General features: G+C 47.1%; 1 long non-coding RNA gene and 1 pseudogene across 1 annotated transcript; one reads left to right on the top strand and one right to left on the bottom strand.

Annotated features, from left to right (window-relative positions):
* Positions 1–3,667: 3,667 nt before the first annotated feature.
* Positions 3,668–3,894, bottom strand: LOC121816433 (cytochrome c oxidase subunit 6C-like; annotated as a pseudogene).
* Positions 3,895–7,976: 4,082 nt separating this feature from the next.
* Positions 7,977–13,029, top strand: LOC132657688 (uncharacterized). Its single transcript, XR_009596199.1, has 2 exons — positions 7,977–12,649; positions 12,751–13,029. It is a non-coding gene; the product is annotated as an uncharacterized LOC132657688 (long non-coding RNA).
* Positions 13,030–20,030: the final 7,001 nt, after the last annotated feature.

Below are 20,030 nucleotides of genomic sequence, written 5' to 3'. Positions count from 1 at the left end.
CTGGGAAGCCGTATGGAGGAATGACGAAGTCAGCATTAGAGAGGAAAGAGAAGAGGGCTTGCTCTACCAAATATTAGCCATATTGCAAAACCATAGTAATGAAAACTCTGGGGATTTCTCTGGTGGCCCAGTGACTGGGACTCCATGCTTCCAATGCAGGGGACTTGGGTTTGATCCCTGGTCAGGTAAATAGGATCCCACATGTCAACAGGTGCGGCCAAAAATAAATAAAACCGTGGCATTGATGCAGCAACAGATGAATACAGCAAAAAAACAGAAGAGACTCGCAGACAGGACCACCAGGCTCCTCTGTCCATGGGACTTCCAGGCAAGACTTCTGGAGGGGGTTGCCATTTTCTACTCCAGTATTTGTCTGTTTTCGTGATTTTGCTTGCCTCAGGCAGTAAAACACATCCAGTCCTTGTTATTCCATCTTGGTCAGAGCCAGAAATCTCCAAAAAATTTCAAAACATACGTTTCTTGTCTGTCTCCTCTTGTAAGCAGATAGGGTAGAGGGTCTCTGGAGAAAAAGAACGAGGCACGGCTTTCCTGACACAGGAGAAGCCATTTATAAACAAATTCATTCATTTATTTAGTTAATTTTGGTTTTGCTGGGTCTTGGTTGCTGCGTGGGCTTTTTTTATAGTTGTGGCGAGTAAGGGCTCCTTTCTGGTTGCGGTGCTCGGGCTTCTCATTTCGCTGACTTCTCTTGTTGTGGAGCAGGGCTCTAGGGTATGTGGGCTCAGGAGGTGCGGCTACCAGGCTCTAGAGCATCAGCTCAATAGTGTGGCGCACACACAGGCTTAGTTGCTCCTCAGCATGTGTGATCTTCCCGGACCACAGATTGAACCCTTGTCTTTTGAGTTGGCAGGTAGATTCTTTACCACTGAGCCACCATGGAAACCTGAGAATCCATTTTTGACCTGAGAAGTCATTCTGTGATCTGAGCCCAGCCACAAGGCTTGCCCTTGAATAGTTCTCAGTAATCAGTGAACTAAAGGGAAAGAAGAATGTAGAAACAAAGGAGGGTTAGCATGCAAGACAAATAACAATAGCAAAGATAATGTATCAGTGGTAAAGATACAGTTCTATTTCAATGGTAAAGATTGGACTGAAGTGCTCAACCACCAGATCAGAACCTCAGCGATGATCACATTGACCTTTTCTGACCCTTGTAACTTTAATCAACTAAAGCTTGAACTCTGTTGGCCACCCAAACCCCTTCATGAGTATGCACGCACCCTTAGCTTAAAACTTTCCCAGTTTTACTGTTTGAGGAGACACTGTCTTGGGAGAGATCCCTGGTGTTCTCCTTACTTACTGCTGTTCAGTTCAGTTCAGTCGCTCAGTCGTGTCCGACTCTCCATGGACCGCAGCACGCCGGACCTCCCTGTCCATCACAAACTCCCAAAGTTTACTCAAACTCATGTCCATTGAGTCAGTGATGCTATCCAACCATCTCATCCTCTGTCGTCCCCTTCTCCTCCCGCCTTCAATCTTTCCCAGCATCAGGGTCTTTTCAAATGAGTCAGCTCTTCGAATCAGATGGTCAAAGTGTTGGAGTTTCAGCTTCGACATCAGTCCTTCCAATATTCAGGACTGATTTCCTTTAGGATTGACTGGTTGGATCTCCTTGCAGTCCAAGGGACTCTCAAGAGTCTTCTCTAGCACCACAGTTCAAAAGCATCAATTCTTCGGTGCTCAGCTTTCTTTATAGTCCGACTCTCACATCCATACAAGACTACCGTATGTAGCCTTGACTAGATGGACCTTATTGGCAAAGTAACGTCTCTGCTTTTTAATATGCTGTCTAGGTTGGTTATAACTTTTTTACCAAGGAGTAAGCGTCTTTTAATTTCACGGCTGCAATCACCATCTGCAGTGATTTGGGAGCCCCAAAAAATAAAGTCTGACACTGTTCCCACTGTTTCCCCATCTATTTGCCATGAAGTGATGGGACCAGATACCATGATCTTAGTTTTCTGAATGCTGAGTTTTAAGCCAACTTTTTCACTCTCCTCTTTCACTTTCATCAAGAGGCTCTGTAGTTCTTCTTTGCTTTCTGCCATAAGGGCAGTGTCATCTGCATATCTGAGGTGATTGATATTTCTCCCAGTGATGTTGATTCCAGTTTGTGCTTTATCCAGCCCAGCATTTCTCATGATGTACTTTGCATGTAAGTTAAATAAGCAGGGTGACAATATACCTTGTTGTACTCCTTGACGTACTCCTTTTCCCATTTGGAACCAGTCTGTTGTTCCATGTCCAGTTCTAACTATTGCTTCCTGACCTGCATATAGGCTTCTCAAGAGGCAGGTCAGGTGGTCTGTATTCCCATCTCTTTAAGAATTTTCCAGAGTTTGTTGTGGTCCACACAGTCAAAGATTTTGGCATAGTCAATAAAGCAGAAATAGATGTTTTTCTGGAACTCTCTTGCTTTTTCCATGATCCAGTGGATGTTGGCAATTTGATCTCTGGTTCCTCTGCCTTTTCTAAATCCAGCTTAAACATCTGGAAGTTCACGGTTCACGTACTATTGAAGCCTGGCTTGGAGAATTTTGAGCATTACTTTTTTAGCGTGTGAGATGAGTGCAACTGTGCGGTAGTTTGAGCGTTCTTTGGCATTGCCTTTCTTTGGGACTGGATGAAAGTGATCATAACCCTTCCTTTTCCCTTGCTCTGGCTTAGTCCTGTCTTTTGGCTCAACGCCCACCAAGAGGCGAACGCAGTTTCTCAGGTAACATCTGTGAGCTACAGACTGCCAGCAGCTGAGCGACAGCAAGGGCACTTGCCATCCCGCTATGCTGCTGCAGCTACTGACCCTGGGAGCTCAGGGTGGAGAGTGAGACCCTCTGTGCCCCGGGGACACTGGTGGAACAGGTCTTTAGATAGTTAGATATTCTCAGGGACTGATTGCATGATCCCAATCCTTGTTATTGTTGTTTAATCACTCAGTCCTGTCTGACTTTTTTGGACCCCATGGTCCGTAGCCCGCCAGGCTCCTCTGTCCATGGGATTCCCCAGGCAACAATACTGAAGTGGGTTGCCACTTCTTTCTCCAGGGGATATTCCCAACTCAGGGATCAAACCTGTGTCTCCTGCATTGGCAGGCAGATTCTCTACCACTGAGCTACCAGGGAAACCCTTATATCTAGAAAAGCACTAAATCCCTTCATGGTGACTCATGACCAGCTGAAAAACTTTTGTAAAGTAAGCGCTTGATTTCATTGAACTCCCCCTTTACCGGAGTCTTACATATTGACCTCCCCCTACTCCCTCTTTGGAGCAGTCTCTCCGAGCTGTCTGAAGTGCTGTCTCCTGGGCTGCAGGCCTCATTTTGCCCCAAATAAAACTTAAATGGCAACTCTCATGTTGTGCATCTTTTTAGCCGACAATTCCTCTCATATATCAGCTCTAGGAGAGCAGGGATTTTTGTCTGCTTTCTTTCTTTCTTTTCCTGCAGGGCTCTTCATCCTTAAAACAGCATCTGACGCAGGATAGGTTACTTGTTAAACTTTTTTTTTTTTTTGCACAGTATTTTTTAATCATTTATTTATCTAGAGAAACTATTCCTTAGCCCAGATATTCATAGTTCATAGTGCAGGAACACAGGCAAGTGGCAAACTTCCATGGAACGCAACCCAAAGAAATTCTTTCTATTCCAAAATCACATTGCACTCTGAAAGATACCAGTTTTCCTGATCTCCTCAACAGCTTTTATGGAGTTATAATTTTTGCAGAAATCTGCATATATCTTCTTTGCTTACTCAACCACATCAAACTTACAGAAAGTTGCAACTCCCAGGGAGACAGTGAATAATCCAAGGATATGAAGTCACAGATATTGGCCAGAAGGCCACACATCTGAGGTTTGGTCAAAGAACTGGAAGACATGGTAGTTTTTCTCCTTGACAACTCAACAACAACATCCTTCCAGACAGACGGAGAAATGGACCTGGGTAAATATTTATAGAAGAGATGATTAAATGGATGAAGTGGGTCTTATTATGATTCCATGTTACAGGTGAGGAAATTGGGGCACAGTGAGGGCCAGTCATTTGTAAAGAGAGTCAAACTCAGGCAATCTGACTCCCGAGCCCAAACTCTTAACCACGAGACAGCTGCCACTCTGCTAAACAGGGACTGGGCTGTCTCTCTGACTTTTTTCTAAGACCTGCTTCCTCCCTGTAGCAAGGAATGCAGTCTCCCGTGACTGAACATTCTCATACTCCCAACATGGGAGTGGTGATTCACCCACTGCTGTAGCCCTGGAGCCCAACATGGACACGCGGTGAAAGCGAAAGTGGTAGTTGCTCAGTTGTCTGACTCTTTGCAACTCCATGGACTGTAGCCCCCAGACTCCTCTGTTCATGGAGTTCTCCAGGTAAGAGCACTGGAGTGGGTTGCCCTTCCCTTCTCCCGGCGATCTTCTCAACCTAAGGATTGAACCCGCATCTCCTGCATCTCCTCCATTTCGGGTGCGTTCTTGATCATCTGAGCCACCAGGGAAGCCCAGCACAGGCACATAGTTGGCACCCATTTGTTGAATCAATGAGCGAATGGATAAATAAAAGACTTGAAGACACTTAGACTGTGTCCATCAGGATTTTTTGGTTGCAAGCCACAGACTTCATGGTGGACCTGAACTAAAGACCTCTCTACTTAGGTCCACTGTGAAAAATTCCAGGGAACAGCCCTGATTGGTGAAGCAGGGTCCTGTCCTGTCTCTGAACCAATCACTGTGACCAGGGGGCATTTCTTTTTTTTTTTAAGTTGAAGTATAGTTGATTTACAATGTTGTATTAATTTCTGTTGTACAGCAAAATGATTTATATATATATAAAACTTTAAAATATGTTTTCATTATGGTTTACCACAGCATATTGAATATAGCTCCCTGTGCTATCCAGTAGGACTTTGTTTTTTAGCCACTCTATATACTAGTCTGCATCTGCTGATCCCAAACTCCCGCTCCACCCATCCCTCCCCTCCCCATTGGCAACCACAAGTCTACTCTCCATGTCTGAGAGTCTAAAAAAACAGGATTTTTCTTAAGGGTTAGCTATGTGGTGAGGTCAGAGACCCCCAAAGACTGAATGCTAAGCAGACACCTTCACAGGGCACTTTCCCATGGGAATAAATATAGCAATTGACTGTAAGTTCAGTTTACATGCTGAACGTGTAAGTGCCCAAGCATGGGCCACAATTTAAGAAAGCAGCTGGAATGAGAAAACAGATTGACTTGGGTGGCTGTGATATACACAGTCGGCTGGCAGCTTGCATCAGCTGTCGTGGTAATGAAATCATCATGAAGGACTGGGGTGCCCAATGAGGAATTCACCGGAGACACCACAGAACCGATGATGCTTGTACAGCTGTACTCCTGGTCCTGTGTGTGGGCCTCTAGGTGTACCACTGGCTTGAGGCAGACTTGGCTGTATCAATCATGGCCCCAAGAGGAAACACAAGGCCAAGCAGATAAAGATAACCTGAGTAAGATAACTTCTCATAGAGAAGCTGTTTACAGAATGGGGGGAATCACTCTAGATCTTGAGTCAGGGGAGGGGGCCCAAAAGGGGGCTCTTGTCTAACCCTCGAAGATGAATTGTCTGAGGAGACACACCTGCTGGCAAAGCAAAGCACTTTACCGGGGAGAGGCACCCGGGTGGAGCACAGGAGGGCAAGGGAACCCGGGAGGACTGCCTGCCACTAGAGTAGCAGGATCCGGTTTCGTGGTGATGGGTTAGTTTCCAGGTCGTCTGTGGCCAGTCATTTTGATTCGGGGTTCTTCCTGGTGGTACAAACATTGCTCAGCCAAGATGGACACCAGTGAGGAGGATTCTGGGAGGTGGTAGGGCATGTGGTGTCTCCTTCTGACCTTTCCCGATTTCTTCCAGTTGGTGGTGGCCTGTTAGTTCCTTGTTCTTTACTAGGACCTCCTGCCATAAAACTCATGCAAGTGGTTAGTATGGTGCTTGGCCAGACTGGGCAGTTTCAGTCAGTGTTTCCGCTAACAGTACCCACCCCCCTCACCCCTGCCCCATGCATGAGGGTTTCTGGGTCTCTACATTCCCTCTACCACCTGACAAGATCCAGCTTTCTGATTTTTGTCTGTCTAGTAGGTGCTATAAAGAAGGCTGAGCATTAAGAATTGATGCTTTCAAATTGTGGTACTGGAGAAGACTCTTGAGAGTCCCCTGGAGAGCAAGGAGATCAAACCAGCCGATCCTAAAGGAAATCAATCCTGAATATTTACTGGCAGTACTGATGCTGAAGCTCCAATACTTTGGCACCTGAGGCGAAGAGCCAACTCATTGGGAAAGACCTTGATGCTGGGAAAGATTGAGGGCAGGAGGAGAAGGGGATGACAGAGAATGAGATGTTTGGATGGCATCATCGATTCAATGGACATGAATTTGAGCAAACTCCGGGAGATGGTGGAGGACAGGGGAGCCTAGCGTGCTTCAGTCCATGGGCTCACAAAGAGTCAGATACAACTTAGTGACCGAACAACAACTAGGTACTAAGTGATCTCTCATTGTTTTTTTCCCCCCATTTCTATTATGAAAAAATTTCAAATGTATAGAAAAATTGGAAGGAATTTGAACACTCATATCCCAGTTGTTTTTAACTTCCATTTTTCTGAGTACTAACAATTTTGAAAACATTTTCTTATGCTTGACAGGTTTTGGGGTCTTCTGACATTTAAGTGCTCACATCCTTTGCTTGCTCAGATATTTTTTTTGTGGGGGAAGTGGATGTCTTATTCATTTTTAAGGGTTCTTTGAATATTCTTAACATTAATCTTTTGTCAGTTTCAGATATGGTACTTTTCACTTACCTGTCTATTAATTTTGTTCATAATTCCTTCACTAAACAGAATTCTTAATTTTATTTACTTATTTTGGGAATTTCCAAGCATAGAAGGTAGAGAGAATAGCATGACCCCCTATTTAGCTGTTATTCAGCCCCAAGAATTATCAATGCACAGTGATTTGTATTTTAATTATCCTCCTTACCCTTTTTGTTTTTTAAGCTGAAACACTTTATTTTCCACAATTTCAAAAATACAGAAAAGTTGAAGTAATTGTTCAGGGAATACCCACACACCCATCAGCTGGACTCTACCATTAGCATTTTTTATAGAAAACATTTATCTTTATTTGACTGCAGGAGGTCTTAGTTGCAGCAGGCAAACTCCTAGAGCATGTGGGATCTAATTCCCTGACCAGGGATGGAATCCAGGCCCCCTCATTAGGAACGCAGAGTCTTGGCCACTGCACCACGAGGGAAGTCTTAATCAAAAACATTCTAATCTTCTGGCACTAGCACTCATTTTTTCCCTCTCTGCATCCACCCATCACATTTTTGAATACCTTTCAAAGCTCCACCTTCTTCCTCTAAACTTTTCAGCAAGCATATTAGTAAGAGTTGAATTGTATCCCCTCAAAAAAGATACTTGAAGTTCTGACTCCCAGCACTTTAGAGTGTGACCTTATTTCCAAATAATAAGATGCAGATAGGGAATTCCCTGGTGGTCAGTGGCTAGGGCTCTGAGCTCTTACTGCCAAGGGCCCGGGCTTGATCCCTGGTCAAGGAACTAAGATCCCCCAAGCCTTGCGGCATGGCAAACAAAGATGCCTGTGTCAGGTGAGTGTACGCGTCTCAGTTCTTGTCTTGTCACAACAATGATTTGGAGCGATGGACATTAAAGCCCTCGGAGCATCACAGCTCTCGGGTCTTGAACAAACCGTGTCATAGCTCTTAGACCAATCAGTGTTACAGCTCTATTTTATGTAGGAGACAGCAGGAGAATCCATCCTGGAAGAAGAGAAGAGAGTGCGAGGCGGGGAGGGGCGGGGGGGTGTGGGGGGCGGGGGTGCGGGGGGGAGGGGGGGGGCGTGGGGTGGGGAGGGGGGCGCAGGGTGGGGAGGGGGGGCGCAGGATGAGGACGGGGTGCGGGGGCGGCCGGGGGAGAGAGCATGCTTGGCTCCTCCTTTTATATGTTTTCTTCCCCCTGGGCCTGGCCTATGCAAATTGGGCTCAGCCAGGAGTGCTGTTCTACCTGAAGTTCTCACTCTGGTCCTCCGACCTTCCTTTGACCTTCCTTTGACCTTCCTTTGTTCTATTTTCGTGGGCTCTTCCCTTCCTAGTCTCCTCGCCGCCGCCATTTTGGACTCCTTTCCCCTACTCTAACTGCCTAACACATACATGATTGGTTACGGGAAAGTCATGCTGGAAGCTCCTAACCCAGGAGGACTTGTGCCCTTGTAAGAAGACAGCCACATGCAGACACAGAGACACAGAAAGAGGCCATGTGAAGACAGAGGCAAAGGGCAGAATGGCGCAGCCACAAACCAAGAAACTCCTGGCACGCCCAGAAGCTTGGGAGAGGCAAGGAAAGAGCCTCTCCTAGAAGCTTTGAGAGAGCATGGTCAGGCAGACACCTTGAGTTCAGACTTCTGGCCTCCAGACCACGAGAGAATAAGTTTCCGTTGTCTTTAAGCCCCCCAGTTTGTGGTACTTTGTTATGGCTGCCCTAGGAAGCTAATACACATACAATTACCTAGGTTCAAGATTTATTTACTTAAAAAAACCCTATTTATTTAGTTTCTATTGTTCTGGGTCTTCATTGGCTATGCTTGGGCTTATCTCTAGTTGCAGGGAGTGGCGGCTGCTCTCTAGCTGCAACACGCAGGCTGCTCATTGCGGTGGCTCCTCTTGTGCAGCACAGGCTCTAGGGCGCGTGGGCTTCATCCGCTGTGGCTCCCGGGCTCTAGAGAACAGGCTCAGTAGTTGCAGCGCACGCACAGGCTTAGCTGCTCTACCGCATACGGGATCTTTCTGGACTGGGGACCGAACCTGTGTCTCCTGCATTGGCAGGCAGACTCGTTACCACACAGCTACCAGGGAAGCTGGAAGCTTTTACCAAATTTTACCTAAATCTGTACACAAAGAAATTCAAAATCTTAAGTGTGCTCTTGATGGGTTTTGACAAATGCTTGTACCTGTGTAATCCCAATCTTTGATAAGAAATAGAACACACACCTTGGAAAAGCCCCTGATGTTGGGAAAGACTGAAGGCAGGAGGAGAAGGGGATGACAGAGGATGAGATGGTTGGATGGCATCACCGACTCAATGGACATGGGTTTGAGCAAGCTCCGGGAGTTGGTGATGGACAGGGAGGCTGGGCATGCTGCAGTCCGTGGGGTCGCAAAGAGTCAGACACGGCTAAGGGACTGAACTGAACTGAGAACACACATACATGCAAAGAAACAGGACATCACCGTCATTCAAGAAAATGACCTCACTCTCCTTTAGCTATAATACTTTAAAACAAACCCTAATTTTAAGCTTACACAATAAGCCAACCCTAGCTGTAACTTTCTGTCTCAAATATTTCACCATCTATCTCAAATCAGTAATAATGTGACAAAAATCATAACCACAATGCCTGTATCATACAAAAAATGAACAATATTTCCTTAATATCTTACAATACACAGTCTATGTTCAAATATCCCAATTTTCTTGGAAGTGTCTTTTTAAGTTGGTTTGTTCAAATCAGGATCTATGCAAGATCCACACATTGTGGGTTTTTTTTTTTAATAAAATTTTTTGGAGCATAGTTGCTTTACAGAGTTAGGTTAGTTTCTGCTGTACAGCAAAGTGAATCAGGTGTACATATACATAAGCCCTCTCTTTCCTGTATTTCCTTCCCATTTAGGCTTCCCTGGTGGCTGAGAGGTTAAAGCGTCTGCCTCCAATGCGGGAGACCCGGGTTCAATCTCTGGGTCTGGACGATCCCCTGGAGAAGGAAATGGCAATCCACTCCAGTATTCTTGCCTGGAGAGTCCCATGGACGGAGAAGCCTAGTAGGTTACAGTCCATGGGGTCGCAAAGAGTAGGACACGACTGAGCGACTTCACCTCACCTCACCTCACCTTCCCACTTAGGTCACAAAAGAGTCCCGAGTAGAGTTTCCTGTGTTATACAGTAGATTCTCCTTAGCTATCTATTTTATGCATAGTAGTATATGTTGTAGTGGTGGTTGAGTTGCTAAGTTGTGTCTGACTCTTGAGACCCCATGGACTGTAGCCCGCCAGGCTCCTCTGTCCATTGGATTCTCCAGGCAAGAATACTGGAGTGGGTTGCCAAGGCGGTCAACCCCAATCTCTCAATTCATTCCACCCTCCCCACTCTTGGTATCCACATGTTTGTTCTTATACACGTTGTATTTTTAAAACTTATTTTATGGAGTTCTCTTGTGGTCCAGTGGTTAAGAATATGCCTTCTAATGCAGAGGATGCCGGTTCAACCCCTGGTCTAGGAACTAAGATCCCACATGCCATGGGGCAACAAAGCCCATGAGCTGCAACTAAGACCCAAGGCTGCCAAGTATATAAATATAAGAAAAATAAATAAAAGTATTGTATTAAGTAATTTAGTTTTGACTGCATTGAGTCTTCATTGCTGCAGGCGGGCTTTCTCTAGGCTCTGCAAGTGGAGGCTACACTCTAGCCGGTTTCTCTTGCGGAGCACAGGCTCTAGAGCACTCCAGCGTCAGTAGTTACGGCGCATGGGCTTAGTTGCCCTGCGGGATGTGGAATTGTCCCCGACCAGGGATCGAACCTGTGTCCCCTGCATTGACAGGCAGATTCTTAACCACTGGACCACTAGCAAACTCCCAGGTTGTGTTTTAAATCTACAGGGATTCTTGACCTGGGGTCCTGGGACCTCCAAGGGGTCCAGAGTTCTATCATTGTTGGTGGGAAAATTTTGAAATGTCTGTTTTCACAAACGTCTAACTAAAATTTGATATTTTTGTCAATTATGAACATTGGCAACAAATCAGTACTATTGGCAAAACCTGTGACTTCATCATCCACATAAATCACAGCTGTTTCACAGCACATAACTGTTGTAGATATCTTGAAACATTGGTTTTACTCATCAGTGCTTGAAATTATGGTAGTTACTGGATCTGCGTGCTAAGTCGCTTCAGTTGTGTCCCATTCTTTGCGACTCCATGGACTGTAGCCTGCCAGGCTGCTCTGTCCATGGGATTCTCCAGGCAAGAGGACTGGAGAGGGTTGATGTGCTCTTCCCTAGGGGATCTTCCCAACCCAGGGACCAAACCCGCGTCTCTTACGTCCGCCTCCTGCATTGGCAGGTTCTTTACCACTAGTGCCACTGGGAAGCCCCACTGGATCTGCAGCCAGATCTCATTCTTTGAAAGAAGAAAGTGAAAGTTGCCCAGCTGTGTCCAACTCTTTGCAACCCCATGGACTATACAGTCCAGGGACTTCTCCAGGCCATAATACTGGAATGGGCAGCCTTTTCCTTCTCCAGGGGATCTTCCCAACTCAGGGATTGAACCCAGGTCTCCCCCATTACAGGCAGATTCTTTACCAGCTGAGCCACCAGGGAAGCCCAAGAATACTGGAGTGGGTAGCCTATCCCCTCTCCAGGGGATCTTCCCGACCCAGGAATCAATCCAGGGTCTCCTGCATTGCAGGCCGATTCTTTACCAACTGAGTTATCAGGTTATTCTTTACTATATTAATAAAGAAGCACAAATATCACAATTATTTTTTAAACTGTATATTAATACAAAAGGTTTCCTTCACAACTTTGTGGATGTTATACCTTTGTAAACTTGATTCTGAAAAGGGCCTTATGGGCTTTGCGAGATGTTGAGGTACATACGGATCCCCCTGCATTCAAAAGCTTAATGACACTCCCTAATACGCCCTTTTCTTTAAAGCAAATTATTTGTTGAAAAACCCTGGTCGTGTGACTTTGGTGCTCTTCTCTCTTGACTTTGGTGCTCTTCTCTCCCTGGAGAGCTCATCCAGTCTCTTTATGCATGCAAATTTCTCTTTAACCCAACCTCCAGACTTACCCAGCAGCCCCTCTTAGTTGCTTGACATCCAATTCAGACTCAAGGGTTCTGCTTCCAAAGCTGAGCTCCTGGGCTCTCCCAAACCTGCCCCTCCGCCTCCAGCCCCATCCCGGGGATGGCACCTCCACCCCTCCAGCTGCTCAGGCCACTCACCTCGGAGTCCTCCCTGCCATTCCAAAGACTCTTTCCCTCTTCCTCCATAAATCGTTGCTGCTGCTGTTGTTTAGTTGATAAGTCATGTCCAACTCTTTACGACCCCATGGAATGCAGCCCACCGGGCTCCTCTGTCCATGGGATTTCCCAGGCAAGAATACTGGAGTGGGTTGCCATTTCCTTTCTCCAGGGGAATCTTCCCGACTCAGGGATCGAATTTGCATCTCCTGCTGGGCAGGCAGATTCTTTACCATTGAGCCACTTGGGAATCCCCCTCTATACATTATCCATCTACAAATTCCACCCACTCTGCTGTAGTAGGCAGAATAACGGTACCCCAAAGCAACTGGTTCTAATCCCTTATAAGGAAAAAGAGTGTGTGATGAAGTTAGGGATCCTGAGATGGGAAGATTATCCTGGACTGTCCAGGTGGGCCCTAAACAGCATCACTTGTAAGTGTCCTTATAGGCAGAAGCAGAGAGAGAGAGAGAAGCACGCACAGAGGACGAGATGTGAAGATGGAGGCTTTAAGACTGGAGCAGTAAGGCCACAAACCAAGTAGCGTCAGCAGACACCGGAAGCTGGAAGAGGTATGGAAGGATGCTCCCTGGGGGTCTCCAAGGGAGTGTGGCCCTGCCCCCCCCCCTTGTTTTCAGCTCAGTGATACCAATTTCTGACTTCTGGCCCCCAGAACCCTGAGAGCATAAATCTCTGTTGCTGGGACCTTCCTTGTGGTACTAGTGGATAAGAATCCTTCTGGCAATGCAGGGGACACAGGTTCGAATCTTGGTCTGGGAAGATGAAGCCCACATGCCCCAGAGCTCATACTTCGCAACAAGAGAAGCCACCGTGACAAGAAGCGCAAGGAAGAGTTGCCCCCTCTCATCCCAACTAGAGAAAAGCCCATTCAGCAACGAAGACCCAGCACAGCCAAAAATAAACACATAAATAAAATTATTTTAAAAATAGATTCCTATTGTTTTAAGCTGCCAAGTTCGTGGTCATTTGTCCCAGCAGCTGCATTCTGCTGCCTCTCATCGCCTTGTCACCCCTGCACTGGCCCCATCCTCCCACCCAAGCCATCGAAGCCCCCTCCCAGGTCTCCCACCTCCTACCTTGTCCCCAGTGTCTGTCCCACACTTGCAGCCATGGGGACAGATGGAGATCATGCTGAAAACCCTCCGCTGGCTTCCCCCTAGCCTCAGAATCAAACCCAAACCCCTTACCCTAGGTTTTGTGGTCCTCTCTGATATGGCCTCACCTTATCCCCTGTCTCAGGATTGTTGTGAGGGTCACACGAGTGTGACCACTAGCACAGTAACTGGTAGAGGTGAGAGTGCTCCCTCCCCAAGGGGCTTCCCTTGAGGTCCCTGCTAAAGAATCCACCTTGCAATGTAGGGGACACGAGTCCAATCCCTGGTCTGGGAACTAAGATCCCACATGCCCCAACTACTGAGCCTGTGTGCCACAGCTGTGGAACAGCTAAGACCCAACACCACCAAATAAATAAATAAAAGTGCCCATTAGGGCCTCACAGAGGGTGCTTTGGGTCAGCACACATGAGTCCAAAGTCCAGATTCCATGATTTCTCTGTGATCTCTATCTGGAGACCACATTTCTCTAGGCCGTTGAGAAATGTGTTTTATGCATGTAAAACCCTCATGGGCATGGCACTCAGGAGGTATGCAGGCACAGGAGCTGGTATTGTGAGGACCACAAACAATATTTATTGTGTGCTAAAATGTGCCGGCCACTAAGGGCTTTCTCTCTTCTTCCTGCTCAGTTGCTTTTGTGTATTCATTTGAGTCTTTGAGATTCTGCAGACCGTAGCCCGCCAGGCTCCTCTGTCCATGGGGATTCTCCAGGCAAGAACACTGGAGTGGACTGCCATGCCCTCCTTCAGAGGATCTTCCCAACCCAGAGATTGAACCCAGATCTCGGGAAACCCATGAATTCTACAGTGGGTAGCCTATCCCTTCTCCAAGAAGTCTTCCCAACCCAGGAATTGAACCGGGATCTCCCATTGCAGGCCGATTCTTTACCAGCTGAGTTATCAGGGAAGGGAAGCCCGCTCAGTTGCTTAGTCATATCCAACTTTTTGCAACCCTATGGACTGTAGCCCACCAGGCTCTTCTGTCCATGAGATTTTCCAGGCAAGAATACTGGAGTGGGTTGTCATTTCCTCCTCCAGGGGATCTTCCTGACCCAGGGATCAAACCAGTCTCCTGCATTGTAGGCAGTGTTTTTACCACTGAACCATGGTGGAAGGCCCAGTGGAATATTACTTAGTCATGAAAAGGAATGAAATTGGTTCATTTGCAGAGACGTGGATGGACTTAGAGTCTGTCATACAGAGTGAAGTCAGAAAGAGAAAAAGAATACTGTACATTAACACATATATGTGGAAGCTAGAAAAATGGTATCGATGATCTTATTTGCAAAACAGAAATACAGACACAGATATAGAGAATGGACATAAAGGCACCAAGGCGGGAAAGGAGGGTGAGACGAATTGGGAAATTGGGATTGACCTATATTCGCTGCTATATATGAAATGGATAACTAATGGGAACCTGGATGGCACAGGGAACTCCACTCAGTGCTCCGTGGTGGCCTACACGGGAAGGAAACCCAAACAAAGAGGGGTCAAAGTATCAATATAGCTGATTCATTTTGTTGTACAGTAGAAACTAACATATTGTAAAGCAACTACATTCCAATAAAAATTAATTTAAAAAGTCCCAGATGGCTAACAAACACATGAAAAGATGCTCAACATCACTCATTATTAGAGAAATGCAAATCAAAACCACAATGAGGTACCACTTCACACCAGTCAGAATGGCTGCGATCCAAAAATCTGCAAGCAATAAATGTTGGAGGGTGTGGAGAAAGGAACCCTCCTACACTGTTGGTGGGAATGCAAACTAGTACAGCCACTATGGAGAACAGTGTGAGATTCCTTAAAAATTGCAAATAGAACTACCTTATGACCCAGCAATCCCAGAATTGAAAGAGACACATGTACCCCAATGTTCATCGCAGCACTGTTTATAATAGCCAGGACATGGAAACAACCTAGATGTCCATCAGCAGATGAATGGATAAGAAAGCTTTGGTACATATACACAATGGAGTATTACTCAGCAGTTAAAAAGAATTCATTTGAATCAGTTCTGATGAGATGGATGAAACTGGAGCCGATTATACAGAGTGAAGTAAGCCAGAAAGAAAAACACCAATACAGTATACTAACACATATATATGGAATTTAGGAAGATGGCAATGACGACCCTGTATGCAAGACAGGGAAAGAGACACAGATGTGTATAACGGACTTTTGGACACAGAGGGAGAGGGAGAGGTGGGATGATTTGGGAGAATGACATTCTAACATGTATACTATCATGTGAATTGAATCGCCAGTCTATGTCTGACGCAGGATGCAGCATGCTTGGGGCTGGTGCATGGGGATGACCCAGAGAGATGTTATGGGGAGGGAGGTGGGAGGGGTTCATGTTTGGGAATGCATGTAAGAATTAAAGATTTTAAAATTAAAAAAAAAAAAAAAAGTCCCAGATCTTCCTGCAATGATGAGTGGGGTCTTTTGATAAGGGTGTTGTCTCTCTGAGCCCAGATTGTCTCGTCTGACTCTGAGGTGGAGAGTCCTGCTTCCAAAGTGTGGTCTGTGTGATAGCAATATTAGACCTGTAAAAGGCTCGGGACAGGTCTTGATACACAGGAGGAGCTAACTAACGGGGTCTTGGGTATTGCTTCTCAGTTGTTCATTGGGTGCCCTGGATCTCCACTGTTGCCGTGGGCTCTCTCTAGCTGCAGTGTGAGGGACTCTCGTTGCGGTGGTTTCTTCTGTTGCAGAGCGTGGGCCCTGGGCCCGTGGGCTTCAGTAAGTTGTCGTTCTCATTAGCGGAGCTGCTCCGTGGCGTGTGGAATCTTCCTGGACCGGGGATGGAGCCCGTGTCCCCAGCATTGGTGGACGGATCCTTATCCATTTTGCCACCAGGGAAGTCCTGTATTGTAGTTATTATTATTAACTGCTATTGTTTTTGTCCTGGTGTTGTATGACACCCTCCCCGCCACCAGCCACACCTCCTGTATACCTCAGTATCCCCATCTGGGCAGGAGACTTCCAAGGGTCATGTCTGAACATCCCAAGGGCAGCTTAGGGGAGGGCTGTACCCTCTGAAGAATAGTGGGAAAGAGAGGGATCAGGGAGGCTAAGCAAGTTGCTCCCTCAGAGGCCCAAGCTGGGCTCCCAGGGGTCTGGGACAGAGAGACTCCTATTGATTCCCAGGTGGCGCTTGTGGTAAAGAACCTGCATGCCAATGCAGGAGACAAGAGATGTGGATTCGATCCCTGGGTCAGGAAGACCCCCTGGAGGAGGGCACGGCGGCCCACTGAAGTATTCTTGCCTGGAGAATCCCATGAACAGAGGAGCCTGGCCGGCTATGGTCCATAGCGTTGCAGAGTCGGCCACGACTGAAGTGACTTATCACGCACACACACATTGATTCCACAGGAGTTTTTGTAGGGAGGGGCTCTGACCTTGATAACCAAGTCCTGGGCAGTGTCTGAGGCTCAGAGTGGGGGGACCAATGTGTCCACTGGTTGGTCCCACTGCCCCCCACAATGTCCCTCCTGGATCTGAGGAGTCCTGAACAGACTGCCCAGACAAAAACTGGAGCCACAGTGCCCTCTGGTGGTCAAATCTTTGGGTTCTAGGTTGGGAGAAGTGCTTAAAGAAGTGATTAAATTGCTTGTTACCAAGATTCGAGTGACAGGAAGATCAGGCATCACGGACACAAGAGGTCAGGACAGGAACTTGCCTTGTGTCTGGAGAGATCAGAGGGTCAAGATTTAAAAGATTTCCCTGAAACCTCCTCCAAGAAGCCCTCCCTGACCCCCAGACTGGTCAGGAACCTCCTCTGGGCTCCCCTAGCCCGTGTATCTCCTGACCCCTCTGCCTGGGCTTCCCCCACCCTTGGCTGTCATTGTATAGTGAGGGGTCTGTTACCCGACAGGACTGCAAACTTAAGGCAAAGCCTAGGGCAGAGCCATCAGACATTTCATTGCTGGGCCTTCCCTGGTGGTCCAGTGGTTGAGAATCTGCCTGCCAATGCAGGGGACACGGGTTCGATCCCCAGTCCGGGAAGATCCCACAAGCCATGGAACAATGAACCCCGTGTGCCACAACTAGCAAGCCTGTGCTCTAGAGCCCATGTTCTGAAACCAGACAGTAGCCCTCACTCGCCACAACAAAAGACAAACCCGTGCACAGCAACGAAGATTCAGCGCAGCCAATACGTAAATAAGTAGTGCAAACACATCACTGCATGCCCACACAGGGCATGATTCTGTAGAAACGAACTTCTCCTTTCTTTTTGCCTTGAAGCTTTAGCTCCAGACCCTCTGCTGGGAAGGTTGTCTTAATTCAACAACGGCCCCCACTGCTACCCTGGCCACCACCCTGGTCCCTTGAGATTGTCTAAGTGTCTATGTGTGTGGGAGGGCACAGCCTGGGGCCCACATGACTCTCTCTCTCCTTGCTGGTTGTGCTCCACAGAGCCAGACAGTGGGGAGAGACATGGAGCATAATGACTAATTGATTCATTTATTTATTCAACAAATAATTGTTGAGCACCTGCTATTTTTCAGGCCCTGTTTTAGGTACTGGGGAGAGAGCAGTGGATTAAATAACAACCTCTGCCTCATAGAGCTGGTATTCAAAGGAATGGAGTTGGCAATAAATCAAGTAAGTAAATAGGTCTATAGTATGAGGATGGAGTACTGTAAGTGTTGGGAGAAAAAGAAAGCTTTTTTTTTTTTAAAAATATGAATCTATGTGGCTACACCAGATCTTAGTTATGGCAACACAGGATCAGCATTTTGTTGTTCAGTCACTAAGTCGTGTCCGACTCTTTGTGACCCCCTGGACTGCAGCATGCCAGGCTTCCCTGTCCTTCGCCATCTCCCGGAGTTTGCTGAAACTCATCCCATCGAGTTGGTAATGCCATCCAAACATCTCATCCTCCATCGTCCCCTTCTCCTCCTGCCCTCAGTCTTTCCCAGCACCAAGGTCTTTTCCATATGGCAAAGACTGGCATACAGGATCTAGTTCCCTGACCAGGGATTGAACCCAGACTCCCTACACTGGGAGAGTGGAATTTTAGCCACTGGACCACCAGGGAAGTCCCGGGGGGAAAAAAAAAAAGCTTTCAAGAGGACATAGAATTTCTCAGGGATGCTGTTTTAGCTGAGGTTGTCTCTGAGGGAGTGACATTAATTTAGAAACCTGAATAAAGTCATTGTTGGAACCATGAAGATGCCTGGGGGAGGAACATTCTAGGCAGTGAGAACAGCAGATGCAAAGGTCCTGTGGCTGAAGTGGGCCCGGAGTGTTCCAGGAATAAGGAGGAGGCCAGTGCGACTGGAGCAAAGTTAGTTCAGTTGCTCAGTCATGTCCAACTCTTTGTAAGCCCATGGACTGCAGAACACCAGGCTTCCCCTTCCATCACCAACTCCTGGAGCTTACTCAAACTCATGTCCATAGAGTAGGTGATGCCATCCAACCATCCAACCATGTTGTCCCCTTCTCCTCTCGCCTTCGATCTTTCCCAGCATCAGGGTCTTTTCTAATAAGTCAGCAAAGCTAGTCAAGGAAAAGAAGGGAGATGAGATCAGAAATGTAGTGGGGAGATTTCCCTGGTGGTCCAGATTGTAAGACTCTGTGCTCCTAATGTAAGGGGGCCAGGCTCCATCCTGGCTGGGAAGTAGATCCAGCACGCACACTGCAACTAAGAGTTTGCATGCCACACAACGAAGATCCTGGCAGCTGCAACTAAGACCCAGCACAGCCTAAATAAACCGAGGAAATGAGATGGAGGTTGGGGATCTGCTTAAGTAGGGCCCTGAGAGCATAGTGAGGACTTAGAACTTCATTCCAAGTGTGAAAGAAGTCATTGGAAGTTTTGAGCCAGACAGCGTGGTGATGCCAGCTGTTTTACGCAGTTCACTCTGGCTACCCTGGAGAGAATAGTCAGGGACTGTCCAGGGGGAAGATGATGGGAGGAGGGAGTCCTAGGACGGAGGCTGTGAAGGGAGAAGGGTGAGTAGATTCTGGATCTATTTGTGAATGTAGAGATAACAGGATTTGATAATGGACTTGAGGTGTGTGTGAAAAAAGAAGAGTCAAGGATGATTGATTGCACTTGGAACAAAAATCCATTTTCTTTATAATGGCCTACAAGGCCCTACATAATCTGGTTCCTTGCTCTCTGGCTAACCTTGTCTCCCTCCTCACTCACTCGACTCTTTTACACTAGCTTTCCACAATAATCTTTGAACTTGTCAAGCTTTTCCTGCTTCTGTGTATTGCATGGTGACAGCTTCTCAGGTTTCAGCTCAAATGTCACCTCCTCAGAGAAGCCACTTTCTTTATAGCACTTTCCACTCTCTAAAATTAACAGCTTGTTTGCTTGTTTATCATCTGTTTTTCCCCACTCACAGCTCACCTCCTTGAGGGCAGCAATTCTATCTGTTGTTCATGTTGTTTCCCCAGTGCCTAGAAGAGTGCCTGTCACTTAATAAATGAACAAAGGCATGGATTAACCCCTGTGCTTGTTTACAGACTGGCTTACAAAAGAAGAGACACCAGAGAAGTAGGCAAAGACAAGAATATACGACAGACTCTGGGATCATCCACACACCCAGGGGAGATCCAGAAATCAGCGGCCACCCATTCCCGCGCGCCCGTGGTTCTTGAAGGATGGAGAGCCAGAGCTGGGAAGGGAGCACTCCAGGGAAGGGAAAGGATGCTCTGGGGCGAGTCCAGTCCCGCCCTGTATCCTCAGTAGCCAATGGGCACACGGTTTTCCCGACGCCCCCTGGGACGTGTAGTCCGGACAGGGGCGCCCTCGGGCGCCGCCGAGCGCCCCTAGACTCCACGTCCCGTCG

This window comes from Ovis aries, chromosome 14 (genome assembly GCF_016772045.2).
Source record: "Ovis aries strain OAR_USU_Benz2616 breed Rambouillet chromosome 14, ARS-UI_Ramb_v3.0, whole genome shotgun sequence".
Taxonomy (NCBI): domain Eukaryota; kingdom Metazoa; phylum Chordata; class Mammalia; order Artiodactyla; family Bovidae; genus Ovis; species Ovis aries.
Note: the sequence above shows the minus strand (reverse complement) of the source record. Positions and strands in the feature narration are given on the sequence as shown.